This window comes from Amblyomma americanum, chromosome 9 (genome assembly GCF_052857255.1).
Source record: "Amblyomma americanum isolate KBUSLIRL-KWMA chromosome 9, ASM5285725v1, whole genome shotgun sequence".
Taxonomy (NCBI): Eukaryota; Metazoa; Arthropoda; class Arachnida; order Ixodida; family Ixodidae; genus Amblyomma; species Amblyomma americanum.
The window spans coordinates 15962014-15983619 of NC_135505.1; the positions used below are offsets into that span (position 1 = coordinate 15962014).

Consider the following 21606-nt stretch of genomic DNA (forward strand, 5'->3'; position numbering starts at 1 on the left):
CCTGCTGAGTACGTAACAGTTGTGGTGGACGTTGCTGGGTATGAACACGGATCCCTCTGATCCTCGGCGGAGCCGCAGAGTTGTTGGATTACCACCCCTTCCTTTGGAGATGCCTCAGGACGGCGACACCGAGCAAGCAGCACCCGCGGCGAGCCACTGGCAGCATCACCGCGAACCTCGCACCTTTGATAAAAGGTCCGATGAAGACGTCGACAAGTGGCTGACTCATTACGAGCGGGGAAGTTAATATAACCGATGGAATGCTATAGTGAAGCTAGCCAACGTCCTATCCTTTTTGGAAGCGACAGCACTGATTTGGCTCGACAACCATGAAGACTCCCTTACCACGTGGGAACGTTTTACAGAAGAGATCAAGAAGTGTTCTGGTGAGGGATCTGCCAAAAAGAAACGCGCCGAACAAACGCTGCTTTACTGGGTCCAATTACCTGGTGAGACTTGCACTATGTACGTCGAAGACATCGTAAAGTTGTGCAGGGTAGTGAATCCACTGATTTCTGAAGATAAGGTTGGACATTTGCTTAAAGGGATTGCAGGAGATGTATGCAACTTCCTTATTAGCAAACACAGTTTGAAGTCTACGGCCGACGTCATCAAGCGCTGCAGTCGTTCGAGGCCTTTAAGCTTCGTCGTATTGTGCCGAAATTTGGGCGCCTGGCTAATGTCATCATCGTCGCCAGCATTCATGTCGCTGCTATGGTGTCGATGACTGATATGATTCGGCAAATTTTGCGCGAGGAACTCGTCCGGCATCAAGACCCTCCTCGCCAGGATGACGCCCAGCAGGACGGTTGGGCATTGCAGGCAGAGCCCACAACCCAACCACTTCTTGGGTTCCAGCTGGCGGTGCGCAGAACTTCATTGATCGGAGACCTTGTGATGTACGGTCCGCCTATCAGTCTGTCGAAAGACAGCGCGCCTACACAGGCGACTTGGCGCGACAACAGCCTCGACCTGATTACAACCAACGTTCTGGTCCCGCTTGGCAGGCACCATACGTTGACTGCTGGCGCCCTCCACCTGTGTGTTAGTGTTGTGGCATGACCGGACATACATCCCGATACTGTCGCCGACGAGTCCTGATGCAACAAGACGACCGCCCGTGGCCGAACACTTCTCTCAATCCTGATGTCGAAGTTCAGCACTCAACGCCAACATGCTCTTGGGCTAGCTACCGTGCGGCATTGCTGCGAAACGCCTCGCCTGCCTCTGACAGCAGCCTGACTCCACTACACGTCCACGACGCTCACCATTCCCTCGGCGCCGCTCTCCCCCTCCGGGAAACTAGACGGCGCGGCCGATCGAAGTGAGGCCACCGGCAAGTCGATGCCATCAATCCCTCTTCCTGTGTTTATGCTAAAGAACAAACTTGATGTGCGTATCGACGGAATTCGAACTATGGCTTTAGTGGACACCGTTGCGACAGTATCTGTAATGAGTTTGACCTTTTGAGAATAGTTTGGGACGAAACGTTTGGCTGAGATCAGGCTGTGGTGTTTCGGGTTGTTGGGGGTGGAACACCAGTTCCACCCGGTGTCTTCTCCGCAAATGTTATTATAGGTGGACAAGTCTTCAGGACTGAATTTACTGTGCTGTCGCGTTCTACGCATGACGCCATACTTGGAATTGACTTTTTGCAGCAGTGCGGTGCAACATTAGACTGTTGTGCAGGAGAGATTTCATTGAACGCAAATCTGATGTCTGCTCCAGTGGAAATCTCCTCTCTAGACTTCGAAGCGTTCTCTTTGTCAGAGGAGAGACACACTTGGCCCGGCGATGTCCGCCGGATTCGTGCCGGTTGTTTCATCTAAAATTTAGTGTGACGCCTTTGACGCCATGGTGGAACCCACTGCACTTACGTGCGCTAAGAAGAGTGTCCTCGTGAGATAGTGAGATAGTCCTCGTGACTCATGGCCACACTGCGCTGTGGACAGCGAACTATTCGGAAGAGCCCGCTGTATTACCTCGTGGCATGAAACTTGCCCACTTCGAGGAAGGCTAGTCTGTTTCAGTCGCGGCGCTCAGTAATCCCGCTTTTGAAGAGCCGGAACACCCCTGTGAAGAGTTTCAGGCTATGATTATTAAGTCTCTTTCCACAAACGAGAGTCGCATTTTGGTGGAACTGCATTCAAAGCATGTCACTGTGTTTGATTCTCCAGAGACATTCCAGCACCCATTCCACGTCCTCGCATTCATCATGTGATCAATAATGGCTCCGCACCTCCAATACGACGCAGGCCTTACCGGGTATCACCGAACGTGAGCTAATAGACCAACATGACATGTTCATGACATGTTAAACCGAGGAGTTATCCAGGAATCTTGCAGCCCTTGGCCGGCTCTAGTTATCCTCGGGGAAAAAGAAGGATAATACGTGGCGATTGTGCTTAGAATATAGTCACCTAAATGCCATCGCAAAAAAAAAGATGTTCATCCGAGAGAGAGAGAGAGAGAGACTCTTTAATGAAAAAACAGAGAATTTAGCCGGCGTTTCAATATCGCTGGCATGCTACTCTGCGTAGGGAGGAGAATTTGGGAGATAAAGACTGAAGGAGAGCAGCGTGAAGAGGTGGAAGGAAAAAAAAACGAAGATAAAATGCAGCCATGAAATGGGTACTAAGGATGCAGTGGCGAGTATTGATGTAACCTATGGAATGATGGAGTGCATAGTCCGACAAATGGGCTGACGAAGTTCACTGCAAGAAGAATGCATGAAGGCAGCCTGTAAGTGAATTTAGAGCTTATCGAGATGTCCAATGTCTTTTAAATATGTAAAAAGAAAGTTCATTGCAAGTCTCTGTTGCCTGAAGCAGGCTAAGGGGCCTAAAACTTTGTCCATTGTTAGGGGCACTGGGCAGAGCTTCTGCATGCAATGTTCATAGTACGCACGCTCGTTAGCATACGCAGGGCACTCAAGCAGGATCTGTTCCACAGTTTCTATCGAGGCACAGTTGTCACAATGCGGACTGTTCATTTGTCCAAAACGGTATCGCAGGCCGTTTGTATATGCAGCATTCAGACGAAGTCGGTGATAAAGTGTTTCGAGTTGTCGAGGAATTCTGTGTGAGAGTCTTGATATAAGATGTGGGTCGATTGAGTGAAGAAATTGGTACTGATGCGTCGGCAAACTCCAAAGCCGATACGTTTCTTCGTACGCAAAACTTTTAGCCATTTGGGACGCATCAGATTTCGTGAGAAAACTTCGAATGTATCTCTGATGTTGATGGCCCTTCCGGGCCGCTTCATCTGCTTTTTCATTAGCCATAATGCCACAGTGAGCAGGTACCCACTGAAATGTTATGCAGTGGCCTGCGGCAATAGCTAAATGATGGATATACCCAATGTCCAGGGAAACTGGCTCGTGATTCGTTTTCTTCAGCAGGTTGGCCAGGATCTGCAGAGATGCTTTTGAATCGGTGAAGGTAACCCAACTGCCGGCGGTTCGGCGCAGGATGTAAGAAACAGCTTTCTTAATGCCGTGAAGCTCAGATGTTGTAGAGGAGGTCCTCCGCTGCAGCCAGTAAGAAAGGGCATGGCCTGTTGAGGGCACATAAAGGCCACAAGAAGAAGTTTCTTTAGTAGTTGAACCATCGGTGAAGATATGGGTGTGCTGCGTATATTCTTCGATTAAGTAGGCGAGAGTAGCTTGCAGAAGTGCTGCCTGTGGCATGCGGCTCTTTGCATTCACACCTGGAACAGACTTCTTCACCTTTAGAGGAGAGAGTGTTCATGGAGGAAAGGCCAGAGGGAGTAGTTTCTGTGGCTGATTAATAGTAGGAAGGGGCAGGAGCTGCACTGCCTGGCCAAAGCTAGAGTTGCTGTGAGTTAGGTGGACACGGTGTAGGATGTGCTTCTTCCCTTGCAGGACATGGCGGAGATGGGTACGCATAGTTTCCTGGGCGGCAATTACCTCTAGTGGGAGACATCCTGCCTCCGCTACTGTTCCTGATGCAGAGGAACCCTTTGGGAGGCCAAGACATATTCGCAGGCAGTTGTTCCGTGCGGCATTGAGAGTCTTATTGCTTGATGTAGATAAACTTTGAAGCACTGGTAGACAGTAGCGCAAGGTTCCTTCAACACAGGCTTTTTCAAGCAGAAGCATTGATCGGCAGTTGCTACCCCACCTTGTTCCCGCTATGAACCTGAACACTTGCGATGCTGCAGTAATCCTTGCACGGAGTTTTTTTATCTGAGGTGACCATGACAGATTATAGTCGATTACAACACCCAGGAATCGCTGAGATCGTACATATGGCAGTGATCGTCCGCCTAGGAGCAGCGGATATCGGGTCATCGTTTTTCTTGTAAACGCCATTTCAACACTCTTTTCTGGCGAGAGACGAAGACCTCTGGAAGCCAGGTACAATGAAATGTGCAATAGCGCTCTCTGAAGACGTTGCTGGGTAATATAGCGCGAACGTGACGCGGGCCAGATGCAGATATCATCAGCATAAATTGTTATGCGGACCCCTCGCGGAAGGTGTCTTCTTATGTGAATAAGGACAATATTGAACAGGAGAGGGCTGAGCACCGCTCCCTGTGGTACGCCCCTCTCCACTGCGTGAAAGCGTGTTGGACCGTTTGGAGTGGTAATAAAAATTTGTCGTTCTTTTAAATAATGCCCAATCCACTTGTATAGCCTTCCTCCAAGGCCAAGACTGCCAAAGGCTGCGAGAATTGCATGGTGAAAGACGGAGTCAAAAGCGGCCTTGATGTCTAGGAAAACGGCTGTTGGGATGTACCCAGCATGAAGGTACTCAATTGATGAGACGAGGACGATGACATTGTCAGTCGCAGACCTGTTTTGACGGAACCCGTTCATTTCTTGGGGGAACTCATTTCGGCTTTCTAGGAACCAAGTTATGCGCTTGCAGATCATGCGCTCCATGAGCTTACCTACGCAGCTCAGTAGGGCAATGGGCCGGAATGATGCGTAGCTTGTTGGCTGCTTACAGGGTTTCAAAACGGGCACAATTTTCGCCAGCTTCCATTCCGTGGGGACCTCACCAGCCATCCAGGAAGAATTGTAATACTCCAGGAGTCGAAGACGGGAGGTATGGGGTAGCTTTGCAATGGCGTCATAGGTCACCTCATCATGACCCGGAGACGTGTGCCTGTTTGTCTCCGCGATAGCTGTGGATAGTTCTTCCATAGTGAAAGGCAGGTCTAACGCTGGCACTGCCGCCTTTGGGATGCCTGTTTGACCATCTGCGGATAGTGTCGAATGCCCTGACCCTGCCGACAGCAGCTTGCAGTATTCTTCTGAGACTTCTTTTATAGATTTTTGTTCGTGAAGGGAGAGTGCAGCGAAGGGGTGGAGTTGTTGAAGTGGCGTGCGCATACCTCTAACTATCCGCCAAATATTGGTTACTGGTTTGCGCACATCCAGCATAGAACAAAAGTCACGCCACTTTTGCCGACTGAGTTTATCCACGTAGCGTCGAATGTGACGCTGTGCCCGTCGGCATGCACGTAGGTCACCGAGGCTTTTTGTGCGCAGAGCTTTAATTTCAGCTCGCCTGCGTATAGCGCAAAGCCTTTGGAATGTGTCATCATTTGAAGGTAGGTTATCATTTTTAGCGGTAGTTTGTGTACTCGCCCTCAGGCAATACGCAATTGTCGATGCTAATTCCTCATTGCGAGTTGCCGCAGTAACTCCTCTGCTTACAGCGTCCTTGTATGCGTCCCAGTCAGTAGATTTTATAAGGAATTTCATTGGGTTCCTCTGCACATGGAAATCCGATATGAGGATTGGGTAATGGTCGCTTCCACGTGTCTCCAAATCATTGCACCAGCCAAAGTTGTGGGCGAATGAACTTGTGACAAATGTCACGTCGATGCTGCTGGTAGTCGTCGGGCCTCGGAGGTAGGTGATGCTGCCGTCATTTAATGGCTGAACTGAATGCTTGGAGAGAAGTTTTGCAAGCTTGGCACCTCGGGCACATGTATGTGAGCTGCCCCAAATTTCATTACGAGCATTGAAGTCTCCGCAAATAATATGCGGGGAGGGCGTCCTTGCTATCAAGTCTTCAAGTCTCAAAGCATCAAATGGCGTGCCTGGCTCAAAATATACTCCAATCAGAGTGTACTGTTGTCCGGCAATAACTGTGACAGCGCATACGTATTCATTGTCGCTGTGAGGCGGGACATAAACCGGTGAGGCCGGGATATCCTTGCGAAAGCCAATCAGCAATCTGCTGACGTTATCTGGTCGTTGTGAATGATGGAAATAGTATCCATTGAGTCGGAAAGTTTCCTCGACGCGTGATTCACAGATGACTATGAAAGGGAAGCGGTACACTCGCACGAGCTGTCGGAAATCTGAGAGTTAAGAACGTAGCCCGCGAGCGTTCCACTGGAAAATGGTGCATGTACGAAAGATGTTGTGGATTGTCAGCTGCGGTGAAGTTCTCGCTGTGGAAGCCATGATTACTGAAGTGTGGTATTACGCCCTTGCGGAGCATAGGAGACCGACACCAACGGCTCCATTGCAAGGACAGCTTCTACTTCTGGGAGTCCTCCTGACGAGGGGTTTGCACGGATAAGAGCCTTGATGGCTGCAAACAGCATCGTAATCAGTAGGCATGTGACATCTTGTTCAGAGCTTCCGGTTTGCTGCCTGCCGCTGATCTTCTTGTCATGTTGTGGCGCCCTAGGGTCAGAGCGAGCGACGCTGTTTGTCGGGTCTTGTGTAGTGCGTTGCAGTAGCTTTGATGAAGGAGAAGAACCAACGGACTTCCCACGCTTCTTTTTTACCGCATCTGCGTAGGTCTTGTCAGCTGCTCTGCCACGCTGTGTTGACTGATTCTCGGAAAGAGCTGCCGTAGTCGTGAAAACCACGTCGTGGTTAGGTGGTGGTTCATGGCGCTTAGGGGGTTTCCCTTGTTTGCTCTGCCGTGCGAGCAACTGTGGCTGCTTTCTTTTTATAACACCCTCCAATGGAAGCAGGGTGTGGGCCACCGCAGTTAGCGCATTTAGGTTGCGCTCTCGAAGTGCATTCTTTGTGCGAGTGGGGGCCAGCACACACTTTGCAGCGCATGGGGCCGCTACAGTGTCTTGATATGTGGCCATGCCTCTGACATTTATAGCACTGAGTTGCTGCTCCGGCGTATTCAGTTACAGGGTAACATCAGAACCCCAGCGTTACTCGTTTTGGTAGCGGCGCATCTTTTGCGAATTCCAATATAACTGTGCGACGGCGTACCTCTTTTATCTTTCCACCATCCTCAGGAGTGTAGGCGGTTAGCCTCCTTGCTGAGAGGACACCTTGGTCGCGTAGATATTCCTGCAGATCTTCGTCTGTGTAGGTGACAGGTACATCTTGTATTTTGCCATAGCTTGCCATGTAAGAGTATGGGACTCGGGCCTCTATAGCCACTCCAGCCAGCTTAGTTACCGTGAGCAGACGGTTGGCGGCGGGCAGCGTCGATACTGTAACCATCAGGCTCCCATCCTTGTGAATGCGATGGCTGAGGACTTTTTCTTGAGCCGATGCTACAACTGCCGAAGCCACAATGTTGGGGTTGGCTTTCCATAGGCTTCCTCCTTCCTCAGTGGGCCTGAAAACTACAGGAACACCGGTAGCTCTCTTTTTCTTATACGATACAACTGTAAATGATGCTTGGTCCATGTCCTCTGGATGGTCGTTCAGAGGCTCGTTGCTGGCTTGGTCGTCGCGCAGTCTCTTGTTTGGCGGGGCCTGGTCTGTAGCCGCAACTACAGGGGCCACTGGACCCGCCGCTGGCGCTGCTGCCATCAGTGCAACTTGGAGTTGAGCTGGCCGTGATGTTCCGTGTCGGCGTTGATACGGCGCACAGCGCCGAGGAGGTCGCTTGACGTGCTTTTGCCGGCGGCCAGGGACCGCCAGGTCGTCGCACGTCGAGGACACACGCCAAAAAGACTGGAAAACCTCTGAAATGAGAAAATAAAGCCGAAAATTACGGACCGGTGTCAGACAGCCGGCCCACTAATCGCCGTCTTCTTCTTCCATGTTCATCCGATCCCACGCATAGCCGATGCCATCGACTGTCTTCACTTCGCCTCACACTTGACCACGGTTGATTTGAGATCAGGGTACTGGCAGATACCAATGTTCAGTTCAATTCAGTTTATTTACCTTAAAGGCCCCCTTGTATCGGGGGTATTACATAAGGTGCGGGATTTTAATGAAATGAGCAAACAAAACAGCGAATATTATTTAGCACTGAAGGTGATCGGTTACATGTTCTTGAAAAGTAGAGGATGAAGCGTGTTGACGATGTCACGGGGTAGGCCGTTCCAGTCCGTTGCTGCTCGAAAGAAAAATGAAGCAGAAAAGGTGGCAGTATGCGATGGCGGCCGGGCAACTTGTAGGGGATGACTGGTGCGGTGAGATATGCGTGCGGCAGTTGTGATATACGGTGACCGATTGAGGGAAGAATGAAATAATTTGTGATAAAGGGTGAGACTTGAAATGCGACGACGGAACGAAAGGGGCGGTAGTCCTGATAATGCTTTCAATGAAGAAATGCTGACGTCATATGAGTAGGAAGAGTGGATGAATCGAGTGGCACGGTTTTGGACAGCTTCTAATGCATTAATTAAATAAGTTTGGTGCGGGCTCCATATGGCAGAGGCACATTCTAATTTTGGTCTGATGAGCGATTTATATGCGAGTAATTTTACGTGTTGAGAGGCAAGGCGGAGATGGCACTTGAGAAAACCAAGTGTTTTATTCGATGCTGAAATGATGTTGCCAATATGGGTGCGCCAAGATAAATCATAAGACAAGGTGACTCCTAGATACTTATAAGATGATACTGAATCAATCGAGGTGTTAGAAATGAATATTGGAAGCGATGCGGGCTATGGCGACGAGAGAAGGATAAGAGTTTGCATTTATTAGGATTTAGGGACATGAGCCAGTTGTTACACCAATTAAGTACGCTGTTAAGATCGGTTTGAAGACTAAGTTGATCACGAGAGTTATTAATAGTGCGGTAGATAACACAGTCGTCAGCAAACATTCGAATACTACAGGAAACGTGGTCAGGTAAATCATTAATATATATTAAAAAGAGTAATGGACCGAGTACAGATCCTTGCGGAACGCCTGAAGTAACCGGGAGGCTGTTAGACAGGTGGCCGTTAGCAAACACTGATTGAAAACGATTAGTGAGAAACTGCTCAATCCACTGTAGTATGTTAGGATGTAAGTTCAGCTGTGCAAGTTTTACTAGTAAACGACGTTGGGGAATTTTATCAAAAGCTTTCGCAAAATCTAGAAATATGGCATCAGTCCGTTTGTTACGGTCAAGATTAGTGTGCAAGTCGTGAAGGAACAACGCTAATTGGGTTTATAGTTGAGGGTTCGACGGAAACCCGTCTGGCGAGGGAAATTCAGCATATCCTTTTAAACGAACACTCGCCAAAGTCATAAAGGAAAAAAATAACCGTAAGAGAATTGACGTTCGACCCGCCACCTAGGTTTTTCCTGCGGTACGTCGACGACTGTTTCTGCATCATCCGACGACAGGATGCGGAAAAAGTTCTACGGCACCTGAACTCATTTCAAGAGAGCGTTCAGTTCACGATGGAAGAAGAGAGCAATGGGCGCCTCCCTTTCCTCGACGTCCTCATCGAACGAACAGCAAACGGCATCACGACGAGCGTGTACAGGAAGCCTACCCACACAGGGAAGTACCTGAATTTTCATTCTGCGCACCCAATAGGGCAGAAACGCTCCGTTGCCGCGGCGCTTTACAATCGTGCCTTCAAGCTTTGTTCAAGCCCACGCAAAAGAACTCGTGAAGTCCGCCGCATAAGAAAGGAGCTTTCAAAGAACGGATACCCACGTCAAGTGCTACAATCCCAATAACGACACGCTGCGGCCCCTCAAGCCGAAGCAAAAGCAGCCAATAAGAAAAAACGTGCAGCCATCCCATATGCCCCTGGTGTCAGCGAGACGTTATGCCGGATACTGGCTGACTACGACATCCAAGTTGCCCATGTCCCATCCAGCAAGATCAGAAACCATTTGGTACGAGCAAAGGACCCGCTTGAAAAGACCAGCTACCCTGGGGTAGTTTACAAAATTCCTTGCAAAGAATGCGGTGCAGCCTATATAGGCGAAACAGGGGACTTCAGGAGACGATTCAAAGAACACCAGCGTGACGTCAAAAACAAAAAAGTGATTTCTAACGCTCTCGCCGAACACCAGCAAAACACGGGCCACTTGATTGACTGGGATTCCACGCGCATACTTGAGAAAGAAAAATCATTATCTACTCGTCTGCTCAAGGAATCCCTTCACATACAAATGACAAGCCAAGCGATTAACAGGACGCAGGGCAATCTACCCGAGATATACATCCGCACGATACGCAACGTTTTCCCTACATAAGCAGCAGCCCGGCTCGTTTTTCATCCCATTGTGAACAAGGCACCCGTAGTGGTGCCGAAACGTCAATTCTCTTACGGTTATTTTTTTTCTTTATGACTTTGGCGAGTGTTCGTTTAAAAAGATATGCTAATTGGGTTTCACAAGAGAGGCCCTGACGAAACCCATGTTGTGAAGAATGGAAGAAATCATTTGAGTCTAAGAAATTTATAATTTGAGAGTAGATGACATGTTCCATGATTTTGCAGGGTACGCTAGTTAGTGAAATGAGGCGATAATTCATGGGGGAGTTTCTGTTACCTGATTTGTGGACTGGAACGACCTTCCCCGTTTTACAGTCATCTGGAATGATCCCTGAAGAGAGCGATTGCGAAAAGATCAAAGATAAGTAGGCTGCACATGTTGATTTCACATTTTTAAGCAGTTTTATATTAATCATGTTCATACCAGCTGATGATGAGAGTTTCATGTTATCAATTATGGAAGCGATACCATCTGTGAAGAATGTGAGAGCTGGCATGATGGCTTCTGTGTTGAGCGATGGTAACTGTGAAGGCATGTCAAAATCACTCGTCAAAACAGATACAAAGGCGTTATTAAATATTTCTGCGCATTCATGGTCAGTAACCGCTTCGTGCAAGTCGTTAGTCAGTGTAATATCATGAGTGTGCTTAGGATTTAAAACCTGCCAGAATTGTCTAGGATTGCTGATTAGTAGCTTCGGTAAGTCAGTGTGATAAAATGAGCGCCTGGCGCTACGAACTGCAAGTAAGTATGATTTCTCAGATGCAAGGTATTTTTCCCAAGTGGCTTGATTATCAGTGTGTTTGGCTGTACGAAACAGGCGTTTCTTCTTGTTTTCTAGACGTTTTAGATGCTTAGTAAACCATGGTTTATTGCGGTTATTTTGAAAAGATACCCTGGGGATAAACATATTAGAGAGCATATTTAACTTATTTTTGAATATCAACCAGTTTTCGTGAACAGAGTGAGTGTCGAATGTGGATTGGTACTCTGAAAAAAACATGTTAAGGTCTTCAGTTATTGCATCGTAATTCCCTTTATCGTAGAGATTTATTGTTTTTCTGGATGGGTGCTTCTGAGCTGGGGTATATGAAAATAGAGCATGTAAGATTTTATGGTCGCTGATTTCTGGAAGATAACTAATGAATGATAGGTACTCAGGGCTATTAGTTAGTATTAGGTCAAGGGTGTTTGCGGTTGCATGCGTGGTGCGAGTAGGTTCCGAGACTAACTGTGCAAGGTTAAAATTTAAACAGACATCAATGAAGTTCTTGGCCTCTGTATTGCATGTTAATGAGGAAGTGCCTAAACTCTGCCAATCAATGTCCGGATAATTGAAGTCCCCGAAAAGGAGAATGCGCGCATTTGGGTATTTAACAAGATGATTTATAGTATCATTCAGATGTCGACAGAAGTTTGGATTTGACTGCGGGGGCCTATAACAAACGCCGAGAAGTACTGTTACAGGGGGAGTGCGAATAATTAGCCATAATGATTCCATATCAGATGTGACGTGTGCAATAGAGCGTGATATACCTGGGTGAATTGCAACAAGAACACCGCCCCCCCCCCCCCCCGTGAGTTTTTTCGATCGTTTCGGTAGACGTTGAATTCGGGTAAGTCAGTTAAAATTTCAGCGTCGGACACGTTACTGTTTAACCAAGTTTCAGTTAGTATAAGTATATTGCTCCTGGATGACGAAATTACACTGGATATGAGTTCACGCTTTGGGAGGAAGCTGCTGATGTTAGTGAATATCACGGAAAACGAGGGAACATTTGAGGGACCATTTGAGGGTGTCGCACGCTGGCGTTTTATTGGTGTAGGGTGAAGGGACGATTGCTACGCGAGTTGCTTGACGGTGTTAGATGAAGTGTCAAAAATATAACGGTTCAAGCCGATGTGAAGTGTTTTAAATCGCAAGGAAAATTTGGCAGACCTGGCTTTAGCAAATGCAACAAGTTGTTTTCGCGCGTGACGAACGGCATGCGAGAAGTCCTCTCCAACACTATAAACCGTGTCTTTCAGATTTCGCCCATTTGATAGGAGGGATTCTTTAGTTTTGCTACTTGTGAATCACGATTATGGGACGATTTTTATCTTGTGAGTGACGACCGAGGCGATGAGCTCTTTCTATTTCGTGATGTTCCACAGTTATTTGAAGGTTATTACGGCAAACATCAATGATTAGTTTTTCAGATTCTGCCCACGTTTCGCTATCAGTAGTGTCAGGGATACCATAGAAGATGAGATTGTTACGGCGTGACCTGTCTTCAGCGTCCTCTATGCGGGTTTCTAGTTCCTGGATTATACGCGCCATGTTGCTTGTGTCAGCCTGCATCTTTTCAATGTCGTTTTGAAGGGGAAGTAGTGCTTGGTAGTGTGTATCCAGGTCGGCCATACGATTGCTTAAATCAGTTATGGTTTTATCCGTAGTAGTGAGCTGGGATTTCAGACCTTGTACTTCGGCTATTAGTTGGGTTTGGCCTGCGGTTAGTTTCTGGAGTTCCGCGAGTACTGCACTGCTGTCGTTAGGATCAGGGTTAGTTTCGATATCTCCTGATAACAATAGCAAAGAATGAACAACAGTGACACACTCGGCGGCAATGGCAACACAGCACTGTGGGCTCGGGACCTGCACCAGAATATAATTGCTTGATGTTTTGGCAAATAAGGTATAGGATTTACTAACCTGCATTGCAAAGATCAGCGGATTAGATCGCTGCGCTGAGGTGCAGTCACCGAGCCCACAGAACGGTTCCGGTGGCGGGGGTGCTTTTATATGGGGGGAAGCTGTTGATGTCCGTGATGATGCGGCCGTCCAAGATTGCTTCGGCGCCGGCAGCCACTGTTCCTCTGTTGTGGCAGCAGTCATCCGGGGCGGGCAGCTGATGAGCGGCAAGCGGTAGCGTCCCGGCTCGTCACTGGAGCATGGTGGTGCGCAGTCAAACGACGCACCCGAAAGAAGGCTTGCCAAGGTCGGCAACAAAAGGCTGACGAACAGCTGGTTGATCGTCTGCATCGCAAAGATCAGCGGATTAGATGGCTGCGCTGAGGTGCAGTCACCGAGCCCACAGAACGGTGCCGGTGGCGGGGTGCTTTTATATGGGGGGAAGCTGTTGATGTCCGTGATGATGCGGCCGTCCAAGATTCCTTCGGCGCCGGCAGCCACTGTTCCTCTGTTGTGGCAGCAGTCATCCGGGACGGGCAGCTGACGAGCGGCAAGCGGTAGCGTCCCGGCTCGTCACTGGAGCATGGTGGTGCGCAGTCAAACGACGCACCCGAAAGAAGGCTTGCCAAGGTCGGCAACAGTAGGCTGACGAACAGCTGGTTGGTCGTCTGCATCGCAAAGATCAGCGGATTAGATGGCTGCGCTGAGGTGCAGTCACCGAGCCCACCTAAATGCATCTGAACGACAAAGAAAAGACGGCATATGTCACACCTGACGGACTGTATGAATTTAATGTTATGCCTTTTGGACTATGCAATGCACCTGCCACATTTGAAAGATTTATTACAATATTTTGCGCCGTCTTAAGTGGCAGTTTTGCTTTTGTTATTTGGATGATGTGATCTTTGGGAAAACATTTAGCGAACATAACAGCCGCCTCGCTATAGTCCTGGACTGCATTGAAAGAGCGGGCTTGGTCCTTAACTCAAAGAAGTGTCACTTTGGCGAACGCCAAATAATTGTCCTCGGTCACTTAGTCGATAAGGACGGTGTCCGGCCGGATCCACAGAAAGTTTAGGCTGACACCAACTTCACAGCGCCGCAATCAGTCAAGTAACTTCGCAGTTTTTAGGGCTATGCTCGTATTTTCGCCGTTTGGTCCATGGTTTGCCGACGTCGCCTCCCCTCTCACGTGCCTCCTACAAAAAGACGTGCCATTGCAGCAGATCCCTGAGTGTGAGTCTGTATTCTGCCGTCGTAAATTTCTCCTGGCGTCTGGCCCTATCCTGCCCGTTTCTGCCCTTCTGCTTCCATCGAAGTTCACATCGACGCCAGTGATGTCGGAGTTGGTGCTGTGCTCATCCAGCGCCACGGCGGAGATCAGCATGTGATAGCTTATGCCAGCCATTCGTTGAGCAAGTCAGAACGGAACTACACAGTTGAACAAGAGTGTCTCGCGGCAGTTTTTGCTGTGCATGCAGCGCTTTCGTTCCTACCTGTGGGCAATGCCTTTGCCATCGTCACCGACCATCATTCGCTCTGTTGGCTCGTGAACCTCCGTGACCCATGCGGCCGACTCGGCCGCTGGGCTCTGCGGCTACTAGAGTTCAACTTCACTGTCGTGTACAAAAGCGGTCGTCAACACGCCGACGCTTACTCTCTCTCGCCCTTCCCGCTTCAGACGACTGGTTGCGATGGCGAAAACTTTGACGACTACCTCTCTTCTGTATCACCCACGTTTCCTGATCCTAACCAGTTCGAGACTGAACAGCGCAAGGACACAACGTTAATGGCGTTCCTCAACGCAATTCCTCTGCTGCCCGTTTCTGTATTCGCGCCGTAAGAATTTTACGCCCGGCGGTGCACGGTTTATTCTCGCCGTGCCGGAAAGCATTCGCATCCCTGTTTTCAACTGATGCACGGCGATGCCACGTCTGGCCACTTGGGAGTTGCCCGATCCTTTCACCGCACGCAAGAACATTTTTACTGACCCAAAATGGGACAAATTATTCAACAATACGTAGCCAGCTGTGTCCAGTGCCAGCGTTTTAAGCTCCCTACGTCGTGTTCGCCAGGCCAGCTGCACCCTGTAACACCTCCGACCACGTTTTCTCCGATACCGTTTTCTCCGGTCTGCGAATCGTAACCGCTGGGTTGTCGTTTGTGTTGACCACCTAACAAGATACTGTGAAACAGCCGCCATACCGTCCGCCACTGCTTCGGTTGTGTCTCTTTTCCTCTTGCGCTTTCTCATTCTCCGTCATGGACCTCCTCGCGTTCTCATCAGTGATCGTGGGCGCCAATTTACTGAGGATGTTGTCGAAGAACTTCTTCGTGGCTGCGAGTGCAATTTTCGTCACTCGACACCGCATCATCCACAAACGAACGGCCTCGTCGAACGCACAAACCGCACGCTCACCACTATGCTGGCAATGTACGTCGATTCTGACCACAAGAACTGAGTTGACATCCTCCCTTTTACTACGTATGCGTGCAACACTGCACAACATGAAACAACTGGTTACAGCCCGTTTTACCTCCTGTACGCTCGCGTTCCGCGCCGCTGTATCGCCATCATCGTTCATTTTTCGATCCACGACGAGCCTTCCATCGCCGCCACACTCTGTCGAGCTGAAGAAGCACGTAGAAGTGTCCGCCTCCGCATTTTGGACCCACAGCAGCGCTCTAAACACCGCTACGACATCCGCCGCCAGCCCATTTACTATGGCCCTGGCAACAGTGTGTGGTTGCGGACAATACCATTGTGGAAGCCACTCCGCAAGCGTGGTTTGTGTCAGAAGCTGCTGTCCCACTACACTGGCCCTTTTGTAGTGCTTGAGCGCATCAGTGATTTCAACTATGTCATCTCGCGCCTTACTGACAGCGGCCGATGCTTTCGAAAGACCCAAGTGGTGCATATTGCTCGGCTCAAATTATTCAGCCCTCGGGACCCTGCTTAGCTCGCAGTGGGAGGCTTCGTCTGCGGAGGGAGAAGTGTAACGTGTTTTGCGTCGAGGACGAAGCGGAGGAAAACAGAAGGGTGAAAGAAAACCAAGCTGGTTGGCCTGACCAGTTTGAGCTCTCCGCCCCCGTCAGTAAACCTCTTAAATAGACGCCCCAGACTTACTCAGTGCCTGCTGAGTATTGTGACATTCCTTGTGTGCTACGAGGTACATTCCTTGTGTGTGCATCGAGTTGGGGCTTAAGGCCGCCCCTCTTTTCCAGCTGCATACCTTTGCAGAAAGCAGGACGCCGGCACACGCGGAAACCGAGAGCCCCCGAGTACATACGGGGAACGAAAATTGTCGCTTGACGCACGGACCCCCTCCCCCCCCCCCCCTTTCGACGTGGGCTATCGCCGGGAAGGCACCCACAGCTTCCCGCCGTGCCTCGTGAACAAAAGCGCATTCCCAGGAGGGCCGTGACGGACACCTGTCATGGCGGACAGGCAACACTCGCCAAGAATGTGGGAAGACAGGGGCGACCCTTAATCTGGTTTCCCGGAGCGACAGACGAACCCCTTCATGCTTATTAGCTGTGTCCCGCCGTCGGTAGCCCGGCAGCATCGTGGGCCCTTTCGCCCCCTCCTCTGTTGCTGACGGGCGACGCGGACCGATGGTGGGTGGCGGTATGCATGCATGGGGCAAGGATTAGCTCCGAAGGGAGAGCCTGTGGATACTCTCACTTGAGAGAGAGTTGTGGCGTTTTTGTTTATTTAGTTTGTGTTGTTAACAAGACTCTGGGTTCGAGGCTAAGCCCAACCCAAGGGGTTGTCCCCATCTCGCATGTTATTTTTGATTGGAGAATTGATGCTTTGGGCGGGCCACTGAAAATGACCGCCCTTAGTCCTTTGTTAATCAAGTGCTTAAAAGCGCATGTAAACGGATGCAGTCCAGTCTGAGCTGGGGCTCCATGCTTAGCATGTAATGTGATGCTACCTAGGCATTTGAGTCCCTGCAGCTCCTGTCAGAAGTGGGGTCTCAAAAGCAAATGTCCTCTGAATGCTGCGACATTCATGACTTCAAAATTGTAATCAAAAGGGAATCACGGGACTGATTGTCGGACTTTTACCCCCATTTGAGAGGCTTGAGGCACCGGAGGGCTTGAAAAAAAAAATGTCTTTATCTGAGGGAGCTCCCACTCCACAGCCGTCGCTCGGAGCAAGCATGCTGGCATTAGGAAGCGTCATTCCGACGTTTACGGGAGATAAGACAGGGGTTCCAATCTGCGATTTCTTTTCCATGCTAGAAGAGATTGGGAAAATGGGGGGATGGTCCGATGCTCAAATGCTGGGAATGGTGAGGTGTAAGATGGCAGGAGCTGCTCATGATTTTGCATGGCGAGACGAAAAAGTAAAATCCACAAAATCATTTGCGGAATTTAAGAAGCTCGCGTTTGAGCATTTCGACACTGAACCACGTCACGGGCGGGTACAGAGGTTCCGTGACGCCGGACAGATGGTAGGGGAGGACGTGCGAACATTTGCGTCGCGGCTTCAGCGCCTAGCGCACGATACGTTAAGCAGGGAGGAGGAAGGAGACCAGCTTAAGAAGAAATACGCGGAGGATATACTTAAAGAGGAAATGACCGCTTTGTTCGTGGCTGGTCTGCAAGACCCCGTGCGCCGGTTCGTGCTCTCGCGCAAGCCGAGCAATTTCGACCAAGCCGTGGAGGCCGCATTGGATGAGGAACAAAATGAGGCGTTAACGACAGCCGCAGCGAGAGTACGCGTCATAGAGAGAGCGGTGCTCAACCCTGAGGTTGCTCTCTTGACAGAGCGGTTAGATCGCTTAGAACAGCTGCTATCTCAGCAGGTAGAACGCCAGGTTGAAGCGCGCGCTCAACAGCGCCCATTCGCGGGAAACCGGAGACCGCCACAAACCTACAGGCGCGGTATGCGAGATTTTAAAGAAATCGTATGCTTCGCTTGCCAGGGTCGCGGACACATCGCCAGGTTCTGCCAAAACGTGCGCCGTGGGGAGCCACAAAGAGAAGCAGGCGAGACACGCCCTAAGCAAGCCTACAGCGGGGCTCCAGATACCGAGTCAAAAAACTAGTTAGTCCTCCCCAGCCTGAGGAGCGTGGGGAGGGAGCAGTGGATGATGAGGTGGTGGTAGTTTGTGTGGCCGACGAGGCATGCCCTGTTGTGCGTTGCAAGTTAAATGGTTGTTGCATGGAATTGTTGATAGATACGGGGTCAAAGGTGACATTGCTTAAGGAGAGCAGTTTTAACACGCTTCGAAGGAAGGGGGACCGCGAGGTGTTGGAAGCGTCTGGTGGCATGGCAACCAAATTTGTAGGCATAACGGGGGATCCTCTTGGCATAAGTGGACTCTACCGGTTACACTTCTCTCTCGGCGGAATTGCATTGGAGCACCCCTGCTACGTATGCCCGGACACGGTGTCTCTGCCAAACGGAGTGTCAGGTATATTAGGGCAGGATTTTTTGAGAAAAGGGAAGGTAGTAGTCTCATTCTCTGAGGAAGAGGTTAATGCGGGCGGCTCAAAAGTTCCGTTTTTGAACAGGAGAGGGGCTGAGATTCGCATTACCGATATTGACACCCGTCAAAGAGTGGGATCATTGGAGAAGGTATATTCGCGGGTTGCCGTCCGGCTGGTCGAGGAGGCGGTCGTCCTTCCTTGGTCGGAGCACATTTTGTACGCGTTTGTGCCTTCAGATGTAGAGAGCGGCGCCGTGGGAGTGCTTGAGCCGGTCGACTCTCTCAGCAATGGCCTGAAGGCAGCCGCGTGCCTCGTGACAGTTAATGACGCCCACAGAGTGCCCCTACGGGTGGTTAACTGTAGCCAGCAGCCACTGAGCCTTCCCAAGAACAAAACATTGGCTTTCTTCACCTCTGCGATAGAGAAACGTGAGCCCACCGATACGGTACTCGCAACTGTAGAGCATGCTAGTCCTTCGGCTGCTCCAAAGGTGTCGTTCGATCTTTCTCACGTAAAATCCAGGGAGAGGGAGGCTCTGGCTGGTTTGCTGAACGACTACTCGGAAGTATTCGCCGCGTCCAACCTGGATTTGGGCTGCTGTGGCGTTATAAAGCACAGGATAGAAACCGGCACTTCATCGCCCGTTTACCAGCGTGCGTACAGGATTCCTTACTCCCAACGTGAGGAGATAGAGCGACAGGTGCAGGACCTGATTGATCGCGGCATTGTCGAACACTCAAAGTCACCCTGGGGAGCACCAGCACTATTGGTGGAAAAGCCAGATGGCTCGTATCGATTGGTAGTGGACTACCGCAAACTAAATGCCGTAACTCGCATCGATCCATACCCCATCCCCAATATACAGGAGACGCTTTCTCAGCTGGGCTCTGCCAGGTACTTCACGGTAGTGGACATGGCGGCGGGATTCTGGCAGATAGCAATGGATCCGGCAGATGCCGACAAAACGGCATTCAACACGCCCTCAGGGCACTATGAATGGAAAAGAATGCCGATGGGTCTGGCCAACAGCCCTGCTGTCTGGCAGAGAACCGCTGATGTTATCCTGGCAGGTCTTCTGGGGAGGCTGTGCTTCGTGTATATGGATGACATTATCATATACAGTGACAGTTTTGATAACCATTTGCGCGATATTGAGCAGGTTTTGGTGCGACTAAGAGCAGCGGGTCTCAAGCTGAAGCCCTCTAAGTGCCAATTCCTCAAAAACGAGGTGAAATACCTCGGGCACGTTGTTTCAGCTGACGGCGTGCGACCGGACCCTGAGAAACTAAGGTGTGTCTCGGATTTTCCATCCCCGACTAGCGTCCGCCAGGTCCGGCAGTTTCTCGGCCTGATCGGTTACTACCGAAGGCACATACAGGAGTTCGCCAAGCTCGCTAAGCCGCTCACCGCCTTAACAGCCAAAAATGTCGCCTTTCGCTGGGACGAAAACGCGGAGAATGCTTTTGGGGCCCTGAAAGGGAAGCTAATGAGTGCACCGCTGTTGCGCCACCCGGATTTTAGTTTGCCCTTCGTTATGGCCACAGATGCGTCAAAGTTCGCAGTTGGTGCCGTGCTATCTCAGGTTATCGAGGGCAAAGAACATCCTGTTGCTTTTGCTAGCCGACAGCTGAGCCCCACAGAGCAAAAGTACGGAGCTACGGAAAGGGAGTGCCTCGCCGTTGTCTGGGCAGTAAAGCACTTCAGATGCTACCTTTACGGCCGCAAATTCAAGCTAGTCACAGACTGCCATCCTCTGAAATGGGTGATGAGTGTCAGGGACCCTAGCTCGCGACTCGCTAGATGGAATCTACACCTGCAGGAATACTGCTTTGAAGTTGAGCACAAGTCAGGAAAGACACATCTGAATGCTGATGCACTCAGCCGCACAGCTGCCGTGGCAGCTATAGATGAGTTTGTCCCCGTAGTCGACCCCGCCGAATTACGCACAGAGCAGTGCAAAGATCCTGACCTGAAGCGAATAATCGAAAGCTTAGAGGGCGCACCGTCTCACCCCGAACAGCTAGGTTATTTCATTGACAAAGACGGCACCCTGTGTCGGCGCACGAGGCCAACCAGGAAAGGGAGATTAGAGAAAACCGCTTGGGAGAGAGTCGTCATACCTCGGTCGTGGACAGAAAGGGTTCTTCGCGCGTTTCACGATGCGCCATGCGCCGGTCATTTTGGCGTAGCGAAGACACGCAGGCGTGTGGAGCGTTTGTACTTTTGGAGTGGCATGCGACAGGATGTTAGAGACTACTGTGCGAAGTGTCATTCCTGTCTCGAAAGAAAAACACCCAAGGGACGAAGACCAGCTCCAATTCAGCCGTTCTCTGAAGTTTCGGCTCCCTTCGAGCGGACAGGTATGGACATAGTGGGCCCATTGCCCACGACCACTTCCGGAAACAAGTACATTTTAGTATTTGTCGATCACCTTTCAAAATACGCGGAAGCGGTAGCACTCCCAGATCAGAAGGCAGACACGGTTGTAAGAGCATTTGTCGAACAGATCGTGCTCCGACATGGACCCCCGAGGCAACTCTTGACAGATCGGGGAACGAACTTCGTGTCGCAGCTAATGAGGAGAGTTTGCGAGCTGCTTAAGATCGCTAAGAAGCAGACAACACCGTACCATCCGGCTTGCAACGGCGCGGTGGAGCGACTGAACCAAACCGTGGCCGGGTTCCTGTCGCATTATGTTTCGCGCCACCAGCGGGACTGGGACTTGTGGCTCCCGTATGCAATGTTTGCCTACAATTCCGCAGCACACGAGAGCACGGGCGAATCGCCATTCTTTCTTCTCTACGGCCGAAACCCGGACCAGCCTAGTGAAGTGCCAGAGGGCCCCCGTCGTGTCCCATACGCTTCACTGGACGACTATAAGGTGGAGCTAGAATCGCGCTTGCAAGTGGCGAGGGACATCGCAAAGGAGGCCTTAAAGAAAGCGGCGAAGCGCAGGAAGGAGGTGCACGATCGCAGTGCTAGAGACGCGCCGTTTAATGTGGGGGACAGCGTGTACATTGAAAACTGCCAAAGGCAGATTGGGCTAGCTCGTAAGTTCCAGACGAAGTGGAGA

General features: G+C 50.4%; 1 pseudogene; it reads right to left on the reverse strand.

Annotated features, from left to right (window-relative positions):
* Positions 1-12224: 12224 nt before the first annotated feature.
* On the reverse strand, positions 12225-13118 carry LOC144105499 (uncharacterized; annotated as a pseudogene).
* Positions 13119-21606: the final 8488 nt, after the last annotated feature.